Source organism: Mus musculus, chromosome 13 (assembly GCF_000001635.26).
Source record: "Mus musculus strain C57BL/6J chromosome 13, GRCm38.p6 C57BL/6J".
Taxonomy (NCBI): domain Eukaryota; kingdom Metazoa; phylum Chordata; class Mammalia; order Rodentia; family Muridae; genus Mus; species Mus musculus.
In genome coordinates this window covers 5,449,196-5,471,545 of record NC_000079.6, presented here as the reverse complement: position 1 = coordinate 5,471,545, position 22,350 = coordinate 5,449,196, and the positions used below count along the sequence as shown (strand labels likewise).

At 38.3% G+C, this 22,350-nt stretch overlaps 1 long non-coding RNA gene across 1 annotated transcript; it reads right to left on the bottom strand.

Moving 5' to 3' along the window:
* Nucleotides 1-1,311: 1,311 nt before the first annotated feature.
* Nucleotides 1,312-16,317, bottom strand: Gm40660. The gene is made up of 3 exons (XR_873109.1): nucleotides 16,288-16,317; nucleotides 8,369-8,534; nucleotides 1,312-1,370 (listed from the first exon to the last, which is right to left on the bottom strand). It is a non-coding gene; the product is annotated as a predicted gene, 40660 (long non-coding RNA).
* Between the last annotated feature and the right edge of the window lie 6,033 nt (nucleotides 16,318-22,350).

Below are 22,350 nucleotides of genomic sequence, written 5' to 3'. Positions count from 1 at the left end.
TTGTAATTTCTTTTCCTGGTCTTTCATAGTCTTGAGAACGGGTTTAGTAACTTCCCAGCCCTGTTCAAGCCTGACAAGAACTCACCTGATATCACCTCCAAAGACTAAAGTCTTGCAAACTTATTAGCAGGACCTTTGAGGTTTTGGTCCACTGCAGTAAAGTCTAATAGCCTTTCTCATTATTTATGAGGGAAGACTAAAGTGAAAAGACAAATTTACTTTCTGACTTTTGTGGCTGTATATGTACAAGTTTATGTATTTACATGTACATGTGTGTATATTGAAACCAGAGGACAACCTTGGGTACCATTTCTAATGAACCTCTATCATATTTGAGACAGAGACTCTCATTAACCTGGAACTTGCCAAATAGCCTGGATTGACTGAACAGTGGCATATAACTTTTGTCATTTGTTGACATGTAGGAAACGTTTTACATGTAAGGGGCAATGTTTTAATAACCTAGGTGAGTTTAAATTGCAAATGTCATGTGTTAGATAGCTTTGCTCTTATTCACAATAGAAACGGGGCACTCACTAAACCACATGCAGAGGTGGTCTGTATGTTATTGTACCATTGTGCAGGCTATGATAGGGCTATTGCCAAAGTGATCATCTTTTGTCAGGCATAACTGTGCTTGTTAAAGGAGAACATATTTAGAGAAAAGTAACTAAGTTACCAGGTTGGAATGAAAATCTTTGCCTTCCTATCTGTACATCTGTTTCTTCCTTGCAGGTTTTCTATAAATGCAGCCATACCTTGTATAAACTTCACAAACCATTGACTCTTTTCTGGGTGATCTAATATTGCTCTTGATGTCTTTACCAACATCCTGCCTAGAACATTTCTTTACTCCAAAAGGTTAATAAATAGTATCAGTTTATAAAACAATGACTAGATTTCAAGATCTACTTAAAGAATGGACCTTTGAAAATAAGAACAGTGGTAGAGTAAATTTCTGTTTGTTAAGGTCCTGTCTCTGTTCATACTTGCATATATATATATATATATATATATATATATATATATATATGTATATATATATGTATATATATATATATATGTTATTGTTGATGCGTACATAATCTCAGCCTTTAACCTTTCCTGGCTTAGTGTGATCACTCTATAAATCATCAATATTATTGTTCAATACATAAGTAATTAGTACAAACTCTTTGGAAGTATTATTTATGTTGTCTACGTGTGTGTTTGTGAGGACAGATCAAAAACAAATTTTGAATATCAGTTCTCTCTTACCATGCTTTGAGGCAGGGTCTCCCCTTCTTCGGTTTCATGCTTCTGGCCTCTTCTGTCTGCCTTGGCTTCTCATCTCAGAAGAGGAGTGGGATTACTGATGCTCTCCACCTCATCTAGTTTTTACGTGATAGATGAGGATAGAACTCAGGCCTTCAGGCATAGTGGCAAGCATTTTTACTCACCAAGTCATCTCCCCTGCTCTGTTACCTTGTGTTTTGTTTGTTTGTTTTGTACTTTTTTGTTGTTTGTTTGTTTGGTCTTTTTATTATTTTGTCTTTTTTTTTTTCTCCTCAGAACTGAGGGCCAAACCCAGGGCCTTGTGTTTGCTAAGCAAGTGCTCTACTACTGAGCTAAATCCCCAATCCCTCTCCCCACCTCTGAACATGTATTCTTGAAATATCATTGAGTTCTGCATATCTTGACATTTAGATGAATTTAATAGCTCTAGGTATGATTAAAACACATGGCTATGTGTCTATCTAGTTATTTTCTTTTCATTGATACTAGCTCTTTGGATATAATAAAACATCATTATTCATTTTGTGGTAATGGGCATTTAGAGTATTCAGGTGTATCTGGCTATATTGCTCTGAATATGCATCAAACAGCACATTCAATCCTGGCCAATGGTGAAGAAGGATAGAGTTTTATTTTGTTTTATGCTAAGTGTAGCATAAATGTGTACACACACACACACACACACACACACACACACACACACACACTGCTTTAGAACTAAAAGCAAAAATTTTCTTTACTCACTAACATATGCTTGATTTTCCAAAATATTCATTAAAAATTACACCTTTATTAGCTTTAGAAAAAAATGTTTCAATTACTGTACATCCTCAAAAGGACTAGATATTTTAGGATATTTCTATATATTTGCCAATCCATTTGGTTAGGATCTGAATTCATTTTATTTTATAATTTGCAATTTTCTACATATGTCACAAATTATTTGGCTACTTACTTTTGCTTTTCTCCCAAGTATCTCGTTTTTTGATCCTGTCCATTTTGCAATTGAATTATTGAACTTGTTTCCTTAGTTTTATAGCAACCTATTACTGAAAAGACTGATCTTTTTGGAAGGTTCTGAAAACACCCATTTCTTGCTTATTTATTTCAGTTTTTATGCTATTATAATTTCAATTTAAATGTAGTTCAAATCATTATTTTAGCACAACGGGTTGTAGCTTAATCTATTTTTTTATGATTTATGAATTTTCATGTACTTATAAAAATCACTTCTTATTCTGTCAGCGTAAAGAACACAAGACTATTTTTATGCCATTTTCCTAAACCTCTAAATGTGTCTTTGGCATTTGTGTCTTAATGCTTGTGATATAGTAACCTAATTTTCTGTTCTGAAAACTCTATCCACTTTTTACTGACCTATAAAACATGTTCTTTTACCATCATATATGATTTCTATTGCCAAGTTCTCATATATTTATATATAAGTACAGTCATTTATCATGTCTATATTATTCTTTAATTATTCACATTTCTTTTTTGTTTATACACTGTGATATCTACTTTTTCTCTATTCTCTTATCTTTCTATATTTTGCATAAACATTTCGTTTTTCGTTTTTAATCCATCTTACTCTACCTGTGAGAAAATATACTTATTTAGTTAATGCATAAAAAGGTATGTTACATGTGTTGTTTGCACAGTATTTGTCTATATTTTATGGAAGAAATTTTTATTGAAATAAATATTAGATATTTATTTAGTTATTTTCTGTGTATGAGTGTTGGCCTGTGTGAATGTCTGCATACCATTGATGAATGTGGTACCTGTGGAGTTCAGAATCAGGCATTGGATACTCTGGAACTAGAATTATAAATGGTTGTATGCTGCCATGTAGATTCTGTGAGCCCAAATTGTGCCCTCTGCAAGAGCTAGTGGTTTTAACTGCTGATCCGTTTTTTCAGCCTCTTGCATATAGCATCTTATAACTTGTTCTGTACTCACTCTTTTTCTTTCACTAAGTATTCTATTTTTATGACTGGTCCATTAAGGTCTGTAGATAAGATTTGTTGGTTCTGGTTAGAATAATACACTTCAATGCATTGCCTACTGTCTATCTCATACAAATGGGAATTGGGAAAACACATCCAACTCCTGACCCACAGATGATGGTACAATGGCTATTCCAGTACATAGTTCCTTAGGGATTCATATTAGATTTAAAAAGATGGATTATATAAAGCAAGCAGAGTTTATAAATACTTATTTTGGTCATAAGGCCAGACTATTCTACTAAGCAGTTACGACAATTCTTATCCCTACTAAGAGCAAATAGGGGGTTCTATCTCTAGATGCTGAAGCTAACATTGCTTTCTTTCTGTAAGACTGGTCACATATAGGCTTTGTGAGTCCCATATATGCTTTGCAGAGAGTCTTTTCCTCTGTGTTTTTGCTGCACTTGTGTGTTTCCTCACTCCTAATACCTGTGATGGTTAACTTTCATGGCCTAGTTGATTGCCTTATTTTATAGCATTCTGTGTATTGATAAAGGCCTAGTCCTTCTGAATGATTCCTAAAGTACACATCATGGTAGATGTCTGATGATATTTCTAGAGGCTCTTAAACTCCATGACCTATTGAATTAATAAGTCCTTCAATGAATTTATAGAACAAAGATGTTATTGGAGATGGTGTGTGTGTGAAAGATGTAGGTTGCTTAAAATTTGTCCTTGAGGCTCTTATCTCACATGGCTTGTTCCCATATCACTATTTTGTTTCCTGTCTATCATGATGCAAACTGCTCCACATCAAAATACAGTTCCCATCATGATAATCCAACACCTGTGAACCCATGAACCAATCAAATTTCCTCCCTTTTTAAGATAATTTCTTTCAGGTATATTGACACAGTGGTGAAGAATAAAATAAAACAATACTTTTGAAAGCATATATGCATGCACACACACAGACACACATGATTGTGTTTCATTGTGGCATTCTCATACATTTTATTTGATTTCCATCATATTTACCTTCTGCTACTCATTTCCCATATCTGTCCACAATTACCTTCCCTTTTCACAACTATTTTAACTTTTTATATTTCATCTCATTTTAAGACACATTTTTATTTCTTTACTCAATGCAAATATACTAACTGCCTTCAGTGTTCTTTATTTTGAAGAATAAATTATAATGAATCTATGCCTTTTCAGCATGTGGGGGGTGGGAGGATACTAAGGACCAATTCCAGGACTTCCTGCACTCTAGGCAAGTACATGACCATTGAATTAGACCCACATCTCTGTTGTTGTTTTTAAAGTAATTCTTTTTTTTCTGTCCATAAGAAATATTATATTCAAAACACAAAAAGGAAATATTATATTCTACTAATTATTTCTGTATGTACTCTATAATGTCTTTCAATTTGACTTTTAGTTTGATATTTTCACATCAGATTATTTCTTTTTTTCCCCTTTATTAAAAGTAGATTCATGAGTCCTCTAGGACACTCCCAGCTGCCATGAGCAGTCTGCTATTTCCAGTGGACCTTTACTCTGCTGCCACCTCTTCATCCATTTTCATCAGACCTGCAAACACTGAACCATACAGACCTGTGGATCCTGAATCCTACAGACCTTCTAATCCAGAACCATGCAGACAAAGCATTCACATCAGAGGTCTGCTGCACAGGACCACTCAAGTTAAGCCCCCTCTCAATACCTAGTACATCAGAAGCATCCAGGGACCAAAACCATCCAGATGGCTAAACACTCCCAAAAGGATACAATCAACAGAAGCCAGGGTAACATGACAACTTCAGAGCACAGCTATACTAATACCATAAACCCTGGATATCCTAACACAACTGAAGGGCAAGAAATGACCTTAAATCCAGTCTTATAAAGATGATATAGGTGTTTAAAGAGGAAATGAGTAAAACTCCTATCAGAAATAAAGGAAAATAGAGAGATCAGGGATGCAAACCACATACCTAAACACAATCAAAGCAATATACAAGAAAGCAATAGCAAACATCAAACTAAATGGAGAGAAACTTAAAGCAATTCCACTAAAACCAGGATCAAGACCAGGTTACCCACTCTCTTCCAATCCATTCAATATAGTACTTGAAGTTCTGGCCAGAACAATAAGAAAACTAAGTGAGATAAATGGAATACAAATCAGAAAGGAAGAAGTCAAAGTATCGCTATTTGCATATAATATGTTAATGTAAATAAGCGACACCCAAAATTCTGCCAGAGAACTTCAACAGCTGACAAAAACCTGGAGCAAAGTGGCTGAATAAAAAATTAACTCAAGAAATTAGTAACCCTTCTTTATACAAATAATAAACAGGCCAAGAAAGAAATTAGAGAAACAATACCCTTTATAATAGCCACAAATAATATAAAATATCTTGGTGTAACTCTACCCAAGCAAGTGAAAGACAAATATGAGAAGAACTTGAAGTCACTAAAGAAAGAAATTGAGGAACATATCAGAAGATGGAAAGTTCTCCCATGCTTGTGGTTTTGTAGGATTAATATAATTACAAAAAACAATTTCCAGATTCAGTGTAATTCTCATAAAATTCTAACACAATTCTTTACAGAAAAAAATTTAAAGAGCAATTCACAACTTCATATGGAAAAATACCCAAGATAACTAAAACAATCATGTACAATAAAATAACTTTTGGTGGTATCACCATCCCTTACCTCAAGTTGTACTACAAAGCAATATTAAGAAAAATTGAGTAGTATTGGTATAGGAACAGACATGTTGATCAATGAAATCAAACCTCATTAATGGGAAGACCCAGAAATAAACACGAAAACATATGGATACTACTTGATTTTGTCAAAGAAGGCAATACCATACAGTAGAACAAAGAAACATTTTTTATGGAAAACATTTTTAATAAACTGTACTCATCTAACAGGATGTCTTCGTGTAGAAGAATGCAAATAGATCCATATTTATCACACTACACAAGACTCAAGTCCAAGTGAATCAGTGTTAAACTGTATTCACTAAATCTAATAGAACAAAATGTAGGGACCTCATGAAACTGAAAAGCTCATGTAAGGCAAAGGACACTCTTAATAGGACAAAATGGCAGCCTATAGATGGGGAAACGTGCCTGTATCTGACAAAGTGCTAATATTCAAATTTATCATACAAACAAACTTTATGAAGTTAGACACCTATAAGCCAAATAACCCAATTAAAAATGGGGTACAGAACTAAACAGAGAGTTCTCAACAGAAGTATCTCAAGTGTCAAAGAAGCATTTAAAGAAATGTTCAACATTCCTTAGTCATCAGGATAATGCAAATTAAAATAATGCTGAGATTCGTATCTTACACAAGTCAGAATGACTAATATCAAAATCTCAAGTGATAGCAGATGCTGGTAAGGATGTAGCACAAGGGGAACACTCTTCCATTGCTGGTGGGAGTACAAACTAGTATAACCACTCGGGAAATCAATTTGGTAGTTTCTCAGAAAATTGGACTAGTTCTACTTCAAGACCCATCTGTACCTCTCTTGAACATATACCACCAAATTTCCAACCATACCATAAAGACACTTACTCAACTATAGTAACAGCTTTATTCATAATAGCCAGAACCTGGAAACAACCTAGATGTCTTTCTATTGAGGAATAGATGAAGAAAATATGGTACATCTTCACAGTGGAAGACTATTCATCCTTTAAAAACAAAGACATCATAAGTTTTGAAGGCAAATGTATAGAACTTGAGGATATTATCTTTGAGTAAAGTAACCTAGGACCAAAAAGACATGAATGTTATGTACTCACTAATAAGTGAATATTAACTATAAAATACGGGATACCCATGTTATAATCCATAGACCCAAAGAACCAACACAAGAAGAAAGCCCCAAACAAGGATGCTTGTATTTCACTTAGAAGTGGAAATAAAATAGTCGTAGGAGGCAGATGGAGGGAGGAAACTGGGCAGAAAAAAGAATGGCGAAAAGATGGGCAGGGGGTGCTCAGAATCATTTGTTGGGAGGGTCAGGAGAAATGACCAGATGGCCATATGCAGAGATAGAAATCTGCAACTTACTAGGGTGGGGAGGTGGAGGACATCTAGAGGAGATTCCAGAGACATTGGATAGGGGAGGCTCCCAAGAATCAGTGGGGGTCAAGGAAGCTGTGATTCAGAGCATTGTGGATAAAGTCCCTGAAATGGCAACCTTCTTTAGCCAGGCAGAAACCACAATGGAGCAATAGGGACAGCAACATACCCACAAAACTTTCAACCCACAATCTATACTGTCTACAAGAAATACAAGGACAGGGGCTGTAGCAGAGACAATCAAGCACCAATCCCTAACAATATTAATGATATTCTGTTATGCTTGCAGACTGGAGTCAAGTATGGCTCTCCTCTGAGAGGCTCCACCCAGAAGCTGCTTGGGGACTCTTATGGAAGAGTTAGGGAAGGATTGCAGGAACTGAAGGGGATAGAAACTCTACAGGAAGACCAACAGAGTCAACTAATCTGAACCCTTGGAGCTCTCAGAGACTGAACCAAAGAACATACACGGGCTGGACCCCCCACACACACACACACACACATGTAGCAGATGTGCAATGCAGTTTGGTCTTCATGTGGGTCCAGAAATATTTGGCTGTGGCTTTCCCCAAAACTGTTGCCTGCCTGTGGCATATGTTCTAGCTGGGCTGCCTTGTCTGTCCTCAGTGGGAAAGGATATGCCTAGCCCTCCAGAAACTTGATGTACCACAGTAGGAAGATACCCAGTTGTGGGCTCCCACCCTCTCAGAGGAGAAGGAGTGGGGAAGGAGGGGAGGAATTTTGGGAGAGGAGGATTGGGAGGAGGAGCAGTGAGATAGACATAAAGAAACAATTTGAAACAAATAAATAAATAGATTTGTTTATCATACGGTAGATCCTGATTACAGTTTCCACTCCCTTTACTTCTCCAAGTTACTCCCCTCCTCCCCTCTTATCCAGATCACTCCCTTTCATCTAGATTCAAAATAAAATATAAACAAGTTATCACATCAAAGTTGGACGGCAACCCAAAAGATGGTAGAGATCCTATGAGAAGGATAAAAAGTTAGAGACTCACTCACTTATACACTCCAGAGTTCTTGGCCAGCGCTGTGCAAGATGCTTTAGTCTCTTGAGTTTATTTAAACTTTGCTTTGTTGATTTAGAGGCCCTTGTTCTTTTGATGTCCTTCATTCTTTCTGGCTCTTACTTTCATTTCACTTCTTCACCTTCAGAGTTGCCTGGGCCCTAGGGGATGAAATTTATAAAGATGTATCACTTAGGGTTGACTGTTCCAGGATCTTTCATGCTCTACATAATCTCTGGCTGTAGGTCTGTGTACTTGTTCTGATCTGCTGCTTCAAAGAAGACCTGATAACAATTTTACTCAAACTAAATTTTACTCCATAAAATAGAAAGAGAAAGAACACTACTTAACTCAATAAAATATTTTTAAACCTTCTTAATGTGATAAACTATCAAAAGACTGTGTGGTCACAAGGAAACCAAACAGCACTAGGTGTAGAAATTTATCAGCAGATCATCCTCATTCTCGTAGCCCTGATTCTGTTATAATATTGTCTTAGTAGTCTTTTCCATTTGCATATAGAAATGAGTAGAACCTACAGCTACAGTGTCATGGTTATATTCAATATGTACTGTACTTCCCAACTTCAAAAAACTGGTCACTATTGATGGTATTCTGATAGAATTCTGCACTAAATACATCTGGCCCTGTTTTTTGTTTGTTTGTTTTTGTTTTGGGAGGTTTTTAATGACTTCTATTTCCTTGTGAGATATGGGCCTGTTTAGATAGTTTACTTGCTCTTGATTTAACTTTGGTATGTGGTTTCCGTTTAGAAAACCATCCATTTCATCTAGATTTTCCAGTTTTGTTGAGTATAGGCTTTTATAGTAAGATCTGGTGATATCTTGAATTTCCTCCATTTTTCTGTTTTTATGTCTCCCTTTTCATTTCTGATTTTGTTAATTTGGAAACTGCCTCTTGGCCCTTTAGTAAGTTTGGCTAGGGGTTTATCTATCTTGTTGATTCTCACAAAGAACCAGCTTTTGGTTTTGCTGATTTTTTGTATTGTTTTCTTTGTTTCTATTTGGTTGATTTCAGCCCTGAGTTTGACTATTTACTGCCTCCTACTCCTCTTGCATGAGTATGATTCTTTTTATTCCAGAGCTCTCAGGTGTGCTTTTACCAGTTTCTTTACCAGGGCACTTAGTGCTATGAACTTTCCTCTTAGCACTGCTTTCTTTGTGTCCCGTAAGTCTAGGCATTATGTGTCAACATTTTCACTAAATTCCAGGAAGTCATTTCTCTCTCTCTCTCTCTCTCTCTCTCTCTCTCTCTCTTTCTTTCTTCCCTGACCAAGTTATCATTGAGTAAAGAGTTGTTCAGTTTCCACATGTATGTGGGCATTCTGTAGTTTTTGCTGTTCTTGAAGACCAGCCTTAGGCCATGGTGATCTGATAGGATGCATGGTATTATTTTGATCTTGTATCTGTTGAGGGTTGTTTTGTGACCAATTATATGGTCAATTTTGGAGAAGGTACCATGAGGTGCTGAGAAAAAGGTTTATTCTTTTCTTTTAGGGTGAAATGTTCTGTAGATATCTGCTAAAGTTATTTGATTCATAACCTCTCTTAGTATCACTGTTTAATTTCTGTTTCAATGACTTGTTCATTGGTGACAGCAAGGTGTTGAAATCTTCCACTATTACTCTGTGAGGTTCAATATGTGTTTTGAGCTTTAGTAAAGTTTCTTTAATTAATTTGGGTGCTCTTGCATTTGGAGCATAGATGTTCAGAACTGAGACTTTCTCGTAGTGGATTTTTCCATTGATGAATATGAAATGTCCTTCTTCATTACACTTGATAACTTTTGGTTGAAAGTCTCCTTTACTGAATGACAACTCCTGCTTGTTTCCTGGAACCATTTGCTTAGAAGACCTTTTTACATCCTTTCACTCTGAAATAGTGTCTGTTTTTGTTATTGAGGTGTGTTTCTTATATGCAGCAAAATGGTGGATCTTGTTTGCTTATCCAGTCTGTTAGCTTATCTCTTTTTATAGATGAGTTAAGTCCATTAATATTGAGAAATATTAAATTGAGATGACTGTTGGTTCCTGATATGTTTGTTTCTGTAGGTGGCTTTATGTACTTGTAGTTCTCTCTTCAAGAAAGCACCAGAGACCTGGGAGGTAAGAGACTCTCAGGACTCAAAGAGAGGGACCTTAGACAAAATGTCAGACAGTAGGGAGAGGGAACTTATAGAACCCACCTCCAGCAGGAAGACAGGGCATCAAGTGTGGGAGGTAAGCCATTCTACAGTCACAACTCTGACCCATAATTGTTCCTGTTTGAAAGAATTACAGGGATGGGAATGGAGAGGAGCCTGAGGAAAAGAAGGTCCAGTGATAGTTACAAAGAGGGATCCAGCTCAAGAGGAGGTCCCATGTGAGCGCCTGACTCGCCAGCAAGAGAGGCGCCACAACAGGATTCTTCTGCAACACGTTTTTTGGGAGAGCATTGACTGCGTAGGCGAAAAGACCCCGAGCCCAGAACTGGTACTGCTTATATAGGCCTAGGAGAGGCGTGTCTCACACCCAGATTGGTTATGCATTCTACCTCATTTGCATGTCTCACATCTGATTGGTTATACTCTCAGTACCTCACAGAACCTCATTATCATACCTCATTTACATGTCTCTCATCTGATTGGTTATACTCTCTCAGCACCTCACAGAGCCTCATTATCATACCTCATTTGCATGTTCCTCATCTGATTGGTTATACTCTCTCAGTACCTTACAGAGCCTCATTACCATGCCCGGGCCAGGCAGTGACTTGGCAAAAAGCTTTACTGCATATGTACACATTGGTTGTTTACCAAAACTTATGCATAGTGGCCAGCGGTAGCTAGCGCCACCTTGTAATGACATATGTGGCTTCCCACATCCCCCCCCTTTTTGTTTTAATAAAATAATGCTGGACTAGGCCTGTGCAATTATGTCCATCTGCCGTGGCTCCTGTTTTAGGTCGTTCCTCTAGTGTCACAGCCTTACCTGTCATAGGGTAACCCTATCGCCACCGGGCCCCGTGTCTTAGGTTGGTCTGTGCATGAGGAAAGTTGCCCGTCTCTGGATACCATGGCGCTGTGTGACAGTAACTGCTAAACCACCTAGGGCGAACTCTAGAAAAGAGGCCAGCCAAGTTTTAAGGGAATGAATTAGCAGGGAAATCATGATCACCCTACTGTGTGCAATAAGGAAACCTCAGCGATGTGCAAGGACTGATCAATGATTGTTGAGTCTCTCTCATCCCAGTGCAATGGATCCATAAATCCGTGGGGTGCAAGAGCAGAGAACTCAGATGCCAACTAATTCTTGAGCATAGATAACCAAACTTCAGGGGAGGTGCTGTTTTCCATGGCTAAAAGTGCCTGAGTTATAATCACCTTGTCACGTTTTTGTTGGGTTCTGAATTTGCAAACCAACCAAAGCATGAACACCAGTCCACAGCATATGGCAGCACCAAACAAAATCACTCCCACCCATTCCTTAAAGTAAGAAATGTAGAGGTAAGCCAAGAGGTAAAGTCTGCAAGGGTCACTGGTTCCACTCTGGTTCCATTAAGGTTCAGGATCTGTATCTGCAGCTTCGTCTGCAACCTTTCCAGCTCCTGCGACCAGTTCCCCTTCAGATAATTCAATAAATCTGTACTTTTAATGAAAGAATCATTAATATACCTAATGGGAGTAATGCACACATGCGGAGTGGATGCCACACAACTCATTTCTATGACATCCATCATCTGTTCCATGTTATGTTGTAAAATATCCACACTTTGATTCACTAACATTAACCCTGAGGCGATATGAGAATCTGCCCTTTGCAGGGTAAGAAATGCCTCAGACGTTTTTTCTGCTATCTGACTTATCGTGTCAGCAGTATTAATTTGATTGGCCATAGCAGTTCCTGCGGTAACCGCTGATGCCGTGGACACCACAATAGCTGCAAAAATGGCAGCTATGATTCCAAAACCTCTCTTTTGCCAAACAAGACTCATTATTGGGAACTTCTCTGGATCTGCCTCAACAGGTACAGGGACAAAGGTTGGTATATGTACCACTAAGGCTAAAAATTTGGTTCTATTCCAGCATTGCGTCAAAAGACAAGTGACATATGTACAATCTAACCATTCTGTATTATTTTGAAAATCAACCAATATAAAGAAAAATGGAGGATTAACACAAACTTCTACTGGAGAAGTAGTCATATTTCTGATAACTCTATTAGATGTCACATCATCTAAATGAGCAGAGGTATTGGAAAGTGTGGCAGAAACATTCAATATCTCATGAAAGGTTCCAGTCAGCAAGGCAAAGGCTGACAAGCTCGTACTAGCACTTGCCTCATTACTTAAAATCCATTGGTAATATGGCCAAATATTTTCTTTCCCTGTAGCATCTCTTTTATCATTAATTACAGCAAAATCTAATGGAGGTGACAAAACAAAACTCTTTGCTATTTCTTTCCAAGGAAACTTTTTTGATTGACAAGGTGAAAAAGCTATAGGAAATGAGAGGTCCGGATGACACCAAGGCATGCTGCGTATAGTAGTAACATTGCCAACAGGCCATCATGATCTTTTGGTAATAGGCACATTTCCCTTTATCATAATAGTGGTGATATTTATAGGTGAAGTTACATTATTTCCAACATCACCTGAGCCTGATTGCGCTTCTTGAACAACTTGCATTAAAGCATTAAACAACACTCCAGAGCTCACCTTATTTTGGCTAATGGTATCTGCCCAATTAGAGATAATCTTTTTCTTTAAAAATATACAGGGTGTAAAAGGTTTATATACATTATGCACAAAGCATAGTGTATAATTTAAATGAAAAGTAGTACTATTATACACCCAAGAGGAGTTTGTTGTGCACAAGGCGCATCCAAGAAACATTCCGTTGCAAAAAACAAAGGCAAGGTAGAAGAATTGGAATGTACCAGTAAAGGTACTGGCCATGATCTTACTATGGCCCACAAAGGTATACTTATCCCTGTCTCAATCATCAGGAATAAGAGAATCATCTTGGGATTCATCTTGATCTTTCACAGTTCTTGTCAGTCGCATTGGAACCCAAAGTGGATTTTCTTCACTCTGCGGAAAAACACAAATAGCTCCCTGGGATCTGATTAATATGGGATCCGGGCCATACCATTTATTATCAAGGACATTTTTCCCCTTGACCATTTCATTGGGCGATTGAGGCCATTGTCTGTGCCTTTCGGCTGGTGATCTTCCAGCATCATCCAATTTTAAAAAATTAAGAGTAAATATTGTAAGGGATAGAGCCATCTTTAGCGTCATAGCCTCTATCCCCCTTTTTGTTTTTTCAAATATTGTTTCAAAGTACAATGGGCTCTTTCAATGATGCCTTGGCCCTGTGGATTATAGGGCAACCCAGTAATATGTTTCATTTGCATTTGTTTGCAAAATTGACTAAATTTAGAAGAAGTATATGCAGGACCATTATCTGTCTTTAGCAGCAGGAGCTTGCCCCATGCAGCCCAAGCCTCTAGGCAGTGGGATATGACATGAACTGCCTTTTCCCCTGTCAATGGAGAGGCATGTAGGACACCAGAACTGGTATCGATGGACACATGTATATATTGTAATTTCCCAAAAGCTGGGATATGTGTGACTTCCATCTGCCAAACATCTAGGGGTCACAACCCGCGAGGATTAACGCCCACGGAAGGTGCATTAATAAATTCTACACATTTGCCACACTGTAGGACAATATCTCGAGCTTCTGTTTATGTGAGCTTAAATTTTTGTTGTAATGTAGAAGCAGGGACATGATAAAGTTGATGAAAATTCTTAGCACTTTCTATAGAACTTTGTGATAGGAAAACCATGTCTCTGGTGGTTGAATCAGCAATTGCATTTCCCTTAACCATAGGTCCAGGTAATCAACTCAGAACGAAAAGCTATCAACGAGGCGGAGGTGCCATTGCTAACCCTATAGCCACAGCACCCTCACTGCAGCTCTCAAGTGAGATTGAACGCCTCATGAGTCAGATCTATTCCTATCAGGACATTCAGAAAGCTTTGGTCATTGCCCACAACAACATTGAGATGGCTAAAAACATCCTCCGGGAATTTGTTTCTATTTCTTCTCCTGCCCACGTAGCCACCTAGCACATCTCTTGTTTGGTAGACTAAGTGGGAAGGAAAGTACTGTTCTGTGGTTAATTGATGCTAGCACCTAACACTGGCCACTCTAAAGTGCTGTTTCTATAGGAATGTTGAATTTGTTTTTGTTTTTTAAAGAAGTTTTAATTCTCCTAGTTATATAATGACCGGTTTGAGATAGAGGCCTTCATATACATTCTGTATCCTCCCCAGGACATAGCCTGTGGAGTCAGTTGCCTTGATGCCAGGTGTAGGTCATGAATGTTTCTGCCTAACAGGAACAGAACATTTGTTTCCAGGGTGACTTTCCAGCCCAAAACCATAGAGCTTTTAGGAAGTGTCATACTATTTAGATTTACAAAATAAACAGCTAGGACTTATCTGTTTAGTCTTTCTTGCCAGTGGCTAACTTCAGCTTAGGAATTTCTCCCTTGAATAGGAGCCAGGTACAAGCAAAAGACTGCCTGCCCCTTTAAGAGCTCCATTTGCAATCGGCCCTCAGCAGGGCTTTTTCAGCTGTACTTGACTCCCAGCCACAGTGCAGCTAATTTATCAGTTTCTGCTGTGCAGACTGAGATTGCTTTTTAAACAAGTTAAAGGATGGACAGCCAGCAGATAAAGTTTTTACTAATTATATTTTTCAACATGAAACACAGAACAACAATCATTCAATCATCCAAACAAACAAACAAACAAACAAACAAAAAAACATGAATTGACAGATATATAGACAATTTGGTGCACCAAAAACAGACAATAGATAGACAGGGAATAGAACTTGATGTCTCAAAGGGACACCGATATCCTATCCAGAGCTAAAAATATCTTCATAGGAGCCAGAGAGGAAGCAGGATGTCTCCCGTTTTCCTTCTGTCCCTAGGAGGGCTCTGAAATAGCTTATTTTCATTTTTTCTCCTTCTTCTGGGAAATCTGCACAGTGGCTGCTTCTGATGGTTACTCCTCTTTCCCTGAGAGTTATCTTTAAGCCTTTGATGAAGGCTGCCTCTTTAGTCAAAGTCCTCAAGAGGAGGGTAAATTGACTTAATTTTCTGTTCTTCATTTTCATATTATCTTTTATATCTTTATATTTTATATTATCTTTTGTATCTTTATATTTTATATTATCTTTTGTATCTTTATATTTTATATTATCTTTTGTATCTTTATTATTTTTTTGTATCTTTATACTTTAGGTTCTTTTCCTTTTCTCTTTTTATACTTATTTTTCTGTGCATGCTTTCTTTTTCATGTCTCTCTGTTTCTGACATACTTTCCTCTTGCTACTCTAAAAGTCGCTGCCCTTCCTTAACAACTAGCTCACATTTCTTGTCATGGATACAAGCCTTAATTAATTTCCATAACGGCCTTGTTCCTGCTTTCACTTTCCTGTCTGCTTCCTCTCTTGCTATATCTCTCCCTAATTTTTTCCCAACTAGGTAGCGTCAGTGACCCAGTGGGGGCAAACCAAGGAGCGAGTCTGTCTCTTTTAAAAACCTGCTCACAGTACTTTCAGAAAATTTTAAACCCTGTTCTTTGAGCAAGGCTTGCACGGGCCCTACTAATGGCATAGACTGGCCAGTACCCATGATTGTCCTGGACTAAAGCGTTATCTACATGAAATTATTCCCAGCAGATACACTCGTGCCCAGGGTGATGACAATTAAGGCAATGGCATAATATCAAGGCAAGAAAGAAAGCAAGCAGCACAACCCCAGCGACAATTACTGGATCTATTCCATAGGAAAGCATACCTCTCAGAGACTCACATTAATTTCTTTTTACTTACCTGTACCCCTGTTCCCCAGCTGAAGAGTTCTGAATCCACGCAGTTGAATCCTTCTCAACAGATTGCTTCATGGGAAGACTTCATTAACTGCTCAATCCCTGTGATGCAGTTCTGAATCCTCCCTTTAACAGGGGGTCTTCGCTCGTGCCTGAAGATGTTTCTTTTCTCGGGTTTCAGCACCACTTGTGAGCGCCCGACTCGCCAGCAAGAGAGGTGCCACAACAGGATCCTTCTGCAACGTGTTTATTGGGAGAGCATTGACCGCATAGGCGAAAAGACCCCGAGCCCAGAACTGGTACTACTTATATAGGCCTAGGAGAGGCGTGTCTCACACCCGGATTGGTTATGCATTCTACCTCATTTCATGCCTCACATCTGGTTGGTTATACTCTCAGTACCTCACAGAACCTCATTATCATACCTCATTTACATGTCTCTCATCTGATTGGTTATACTCTCTCAGCACCTCACAGAGCCTCATTATCATACCTCATTTGCATGTTCCTCATCTGATTGGTTATACTCTCTCAGTACCTTACAGAGCCTCATTACCATGCCTGGGCCAGGCAGTGACTTGGCAAAAAGCTTATGTGTGCATATGTACACATTGGTTGTTTACCAAAACTTATGCATAGTGGCCAGCGGTAGCCAGCGCCACCTTGTAATGGCATATGTGGCTTCCCACAGTCCCAAGGCCTGACACTATTACTGTGGCTATGGAAGGCTCACAAAAAAGGGGCCTAGCATGACCACACTCTGGAAGACTCAGCAAGCAGATGAAAGAGTAAGATGCAGATATCTGCATCCAACAATGGACAGAAGCAGCCGACCCCTGTTGTTGAATTCGGGAAAGACTGAAAGAAGTTAAAGAGGAGTAGGAAGACCAGCAGCCTCAGTTAATTTGGACCCCAAAGATCTCTCCAACACTGGACGAACAAACAGGCAGCATACACCAATTGATATGAGACTACGAACACACATACAGCAGAGGACTGCTGGGTCTGTGTTCATTCAGAGATGATGCACCTAACTCTCAAGAGACTGGAGGCCTCAGGTAGTTTAGATGTCATGGGGCATGGGGGGTGGGGACATCCACCATCCACATGGAGACAGGGGAGTAGGGAGGAGTTATAGAATGTGGAGCAGTAGAAAGGTGGAGGGAGGGATAAATATGGAGTGTAAAATAAATAAATACATAAATAAATAAATGAAATTTTAAAAATATTGAGATATATTTAGTAGAGACATTATGTGACTTCATTTTTATTGCTTATCTATGGAAAAGTCAACTATCTTTTCTTTTTTATTCTAAATCATGAGTTGTCATTATTTCAGTTTCTACAAACTCTTGAACTTATCTTACTAATGTTCTACAGAAACTGTCATGTCTAACTGCTTTACTTCTCATTTCTCTGACTTCTGTTTATAATTCTTAGTGTGATTTTTCCTTCTAGCTCACACATCCCTAGTTCGATTGTGTTGTTCTAATTTCTATTCTACTTCTGCCAGCAGATATGTTTGAGTATCAAGGATCTTGCTCCCTTCCCTTCTATTGTACAAATCATCTACCTCATTTCTTTGGTACCAGATGTATTGATCCTTCTTTCACATAGCTTTCTTTACTGTTGTATCTTGATAAGGAAAGCCTGTCAGGCTCTCATCTTCTGGAGCACACGTGGAGAATGATGACACCATCACTACTCATTACATTACTGCAAAATCTGCTTTATTTGTAGATATTTGCAATCTTTCTGTCCACCATTGGTTCAATAAGCAGCTGAGGTATGAAGGGCCTGTAGGTAGCTGATATCTGCTGTGGGAGGAAACATCTTTGTTTGCTGGTGCAGCTACTTCTTTTCCATGGTCATCTGGATGCCTTGCATCCAAGTACGTGTGGATAACACTACTTACACTTAGTGGGTTGTCAACATTATTAGAAGACATAAAGGCCCAGGGAGATGTGTTTTGGGGGAATTGGAAGATGGATGGGGAAAATGGGAAGTAGATATGATAATATTTCACTCTATACATGTGTACTCTTAAGTAGTACATAAAGTCATTACAAAAACAAGTAACTGGAATATTGCTAGTTGAACAAACTTCTTTTGTTAAGTCATCCTGCTTTAATTTGACATGCCATCTTTTATCATTTAACTTAATGACAGGCTCTCCCTGCCTTACCATATCTGAATGATGAGCAGCTGTCTTCTTTTGAGTTGGTATGTGATAGACTCCACAGAAAAGCTTCCCCCTCATTCATTGCTTTTGGCTACAGCATAAATCACCCCTGCATGAATATTCTGGGTTTCTTTGCATCCACCATAGTAGCCATATTGAAGTTAGAGGGGAAGTTGCTGGAGTTGGTTCTCTTTTTCTACCATGTGGCTACTAGAGATAGAACTCAAGTCATTAAGTTCAGAGACATGTTCCTTTAGTGGAGGAGCTATAGCCCAGATCCTTCTCTTATTTGGAGATCAAATCAAAGGTTGTCCAAAAAGCAGGGCTATCTTAAAGCTAGGATTTGGATTTGGTCTTGCCTAATTAACATCAGTATTGTGAGTGACTGTTAAGAATACATTAAATTTAAATGGAACTTGAACTCCAAACTAAGCTGTAGTCCAGGGTAAGCTGTAGGTCATCTACTTGTCATTCAGAATCATGAGATAAGGCATTGGCTTGGGACCATAAGAAGTATTATGGAAAAGGAATATTTTAAATGACAAAACAGATCAGTTTCTGTGTCAACAAACAGAACCAAGAGTAGAATAGAAGTGGAGCTGAGGATTGTTGGTGATACTAGAAAGCATATGTCTTTAATTGAACTTGTAACTGTGTGGCAGAGAGAGAAAATCAGCTTTTAATTGACCAGAAAAGGAAACAGGGAACACTGAAGACTGGTTGAGCTTTGACCTGTGCATTCTCATTCCTGAGATTTTCTCAGAAGACATTTCCCTGCTGCATTCCAAAAGTTTGTGGCCGAAATTTCTTCAGCTCAGCCTCTTAGAAGAGCCAGAATCCAACGTGTCTTGTTAGAACTTCAGAAGGATTACATTCACACTTAATTAGCTCATTTGGAAAATATTGATCAGAACATCCCATTTTCTAAAAATTACTTTTCAATTAGTACTCCAATCACCATATTATTAAGTTCATCTCCATAAAATTAGGTGGTCTTTATTAGGTTTTACATTAGGAGAGATGCCAGTTTGATTATTTTTAAAAAATGAGTTGCAATTTCACATCAGACTTTGAACCATATGTGGATTGATGAACATTCTCAAGTCACTGTGCTTTTAAATGCAACCAAACAGGCAATTATCATATACCATCAAATGTAATTATATATGTTAATCTCCATAACATCCTACAAGTTAATACCACATATTAGCAGTTAATCATATAGCTTAAATGGAACCATGATGCATTTTTATGAACTTTCTAATCTGCATCAGTAGGAATATATAGAGCTGGGGAGAGGGAGGAGCACAAATGAATGCTTAAGTGAAAGAAGATATATTTTAAAATACCACTCAGAAAGAAAATTTCATTTCCAGGGCCTTAGCCTGTTCCACGAGACACCACCTGAAAAGCCATCCTCAACTGCAATAGTATGCTTGGGAGACTCAGCCCAAACCCAAGACAAGAGATTTTCTTACCTCCAAGATCTTATTCTCCTCCATTTCCTTCCCACCCATAAGAACACAAAGAATGGCAATATATTGGGCATTTTCTTAAGTTGGTTTTCTTTCTTTTAGCTCTGACAATGTCTTAGTACAATCTCATAACCACATATGCCTTCTCAGAGGCTCCCAAATTCTGTCACTCACTCTACAAATTATCTTGCATAATATTTAACCATGTCCGTATTCACTTCCTTTTGAGCTGTTAGATGTTTAATACAAGCATATGCAGTGAAGAGACTTCCCAGAGCTTTTTTATATTCAAATAAGAATGTTACTGCATGTGCCATTTATTGCCTTGAGAAAGTTTGCTATTTTAAACCAACCAAGAAAAGAAACAGCTTAGATATAAAAGGATGTCTGGGCTGAAACTATATCATAGAAATCATGAATGCCATGTAAAAGAACCTACCCCGGACACTATTGATGATATTCTTCTATACTTGCAGAGAGGAACCTAGCATAACTGTCTCCTGAGAGGCTTTACCCAGCAGCTGAAGGAAATAGATACAGAGAATCACAGCCAAGTATTAGACAGAGCTTGGGAAATTTGTGGAAACGGGGAGGAAAGATTGAAGGAGCCAGAGGGGTCAAGAAAACCACAGGGAAACCGACAGAGTCAACTAATTAACCTGGGCCCATACTTGGTCACAGGGATGGAACCACCAACTAATGAGCATGCATGGGAAATATGTAGGTCTTCTACACAAATGTAATATGTACAGCTTGGTCTTCATGTGGTACCCCTAACAACTAGAGCAGTGGCTATCTCTACTACCTCTGTTGCCTGGCTTTGGTCTAGTATCAATAAAAGAAGATACAACAAGTCCTACTCCAACTTGATATGGCAAGGCAGGTTGATATCTATGGGAGGCCTCCTCTTCTCTGATAAGAAAGGCAGGGAGGAATGGGGGAGAGCATTTGAGAGGGAGTGATTGAGAGGAGAAAATGTAGGGGAAGCTGCCATCAGCATGTAAAGTAAATAACTAAATTAATTTTTAAAAAATATTCTATTTGTAAATAGGAAGGAGGTTAGAACCTGTAGTAGAAAAAGGATGCTAATAAAATCATGTAAGGAACATGGCATGTGTTCTGCAGAGCAGAGTGCTATCTATGACCCTTGGTCTTTATGTTCATGCTAGAAGATAGATCAGAAAACATAGCACAGATCTGTGAACGGCAATAGCATTTGAAACGTTAGTCACACTGCAAGATTGGAAGCTTAAAAAATCATATTTAGGATTCTTTAAATACGGCAGGCAGGGTAGTTACTAGGTACTTTGGAACTTATAAAAGCAAAAGGGCCCAAGGTTATCTCTTTCATAGATGTCTATAGTTCATTCCTGAACCAAAAGTGAAGAATATGTCACAGCAAATTCAGCACTTAGAGGGAATCCATTACCCATGATACAGGTTTCCAACTGTAAGAAGTAGAAGTCAGTATAAACCAAATGTTCAATCTAGAGACAAAGGAGAGGTCTAGAATAATGTATAATTACATTGCTTCTATTACCAGGAAAGACTTTCTTTTAGAGTAGGAAAAAATGGGTCCAAGGAAGATAGTCATTTCTTTGACACTTATTAAAAATTCTCTGTGATTACTCATTATGAGTGTATAGTTACTTTTATTTTAAAATAAAGGCTTTAGTTTGTTGCTGCTTTCTGCACTGCAGGTTGTCTTTTTTTTCTAAATAGTTTCTATTGCTTTGTTTCTCTGCCATTTCTTTCAGATGGCCTTCAATAATTCCATTGGTTGATCTACAACATTCTTTGATATATAGGAGTATAGAAAGATAGAGCAGGAGAGGAAGAGGAGTCAATGGGTAGTAGAAATTTAATACCTGGGAAACTCCCCCCATATAGTGGATTCACACTGTACTGAGGATTCATACCAATGATGTCATTTAATATATTTCCAAAAGGACAGAAAGAGAAGATTAGGGAAAAGAGAAAATGAAAAAGGGAAGGGTCAGAGTGGAGATGGAGAAGAGAGGAGAGGAGACAAAAGGAGAAGAGAGGGGAGGCACAGAGATCTTCCCATGACTTACAGATGCGAAGCTCAGGCAAGGATATGTTAGTAAGTTACCTGAATTTAGTGACGTCAGTTATGAGAAGTTGTAACATGGTCATATATTTAGGATTCTAAAATCCACTTTTGTTTATTTTTAAAAGTAGTAGCATCTTATTGCTCACTGTGTTGGAACATTTCAGGTTTTTTTGTTTGTTTTTGTTTTTTGTTTTTCGAGACAGGGTTTCTCTGTGTAGCCCTGGCTGTCCTGGAACTCACTTTGTAGACCAGGCTGGTTCGAACTCAGAAATCCTCCTGCCTCTGCCTCCCTGGGAATAAAGGTGTGTGCCACCACGCCTGGCTGAATATTTCAGT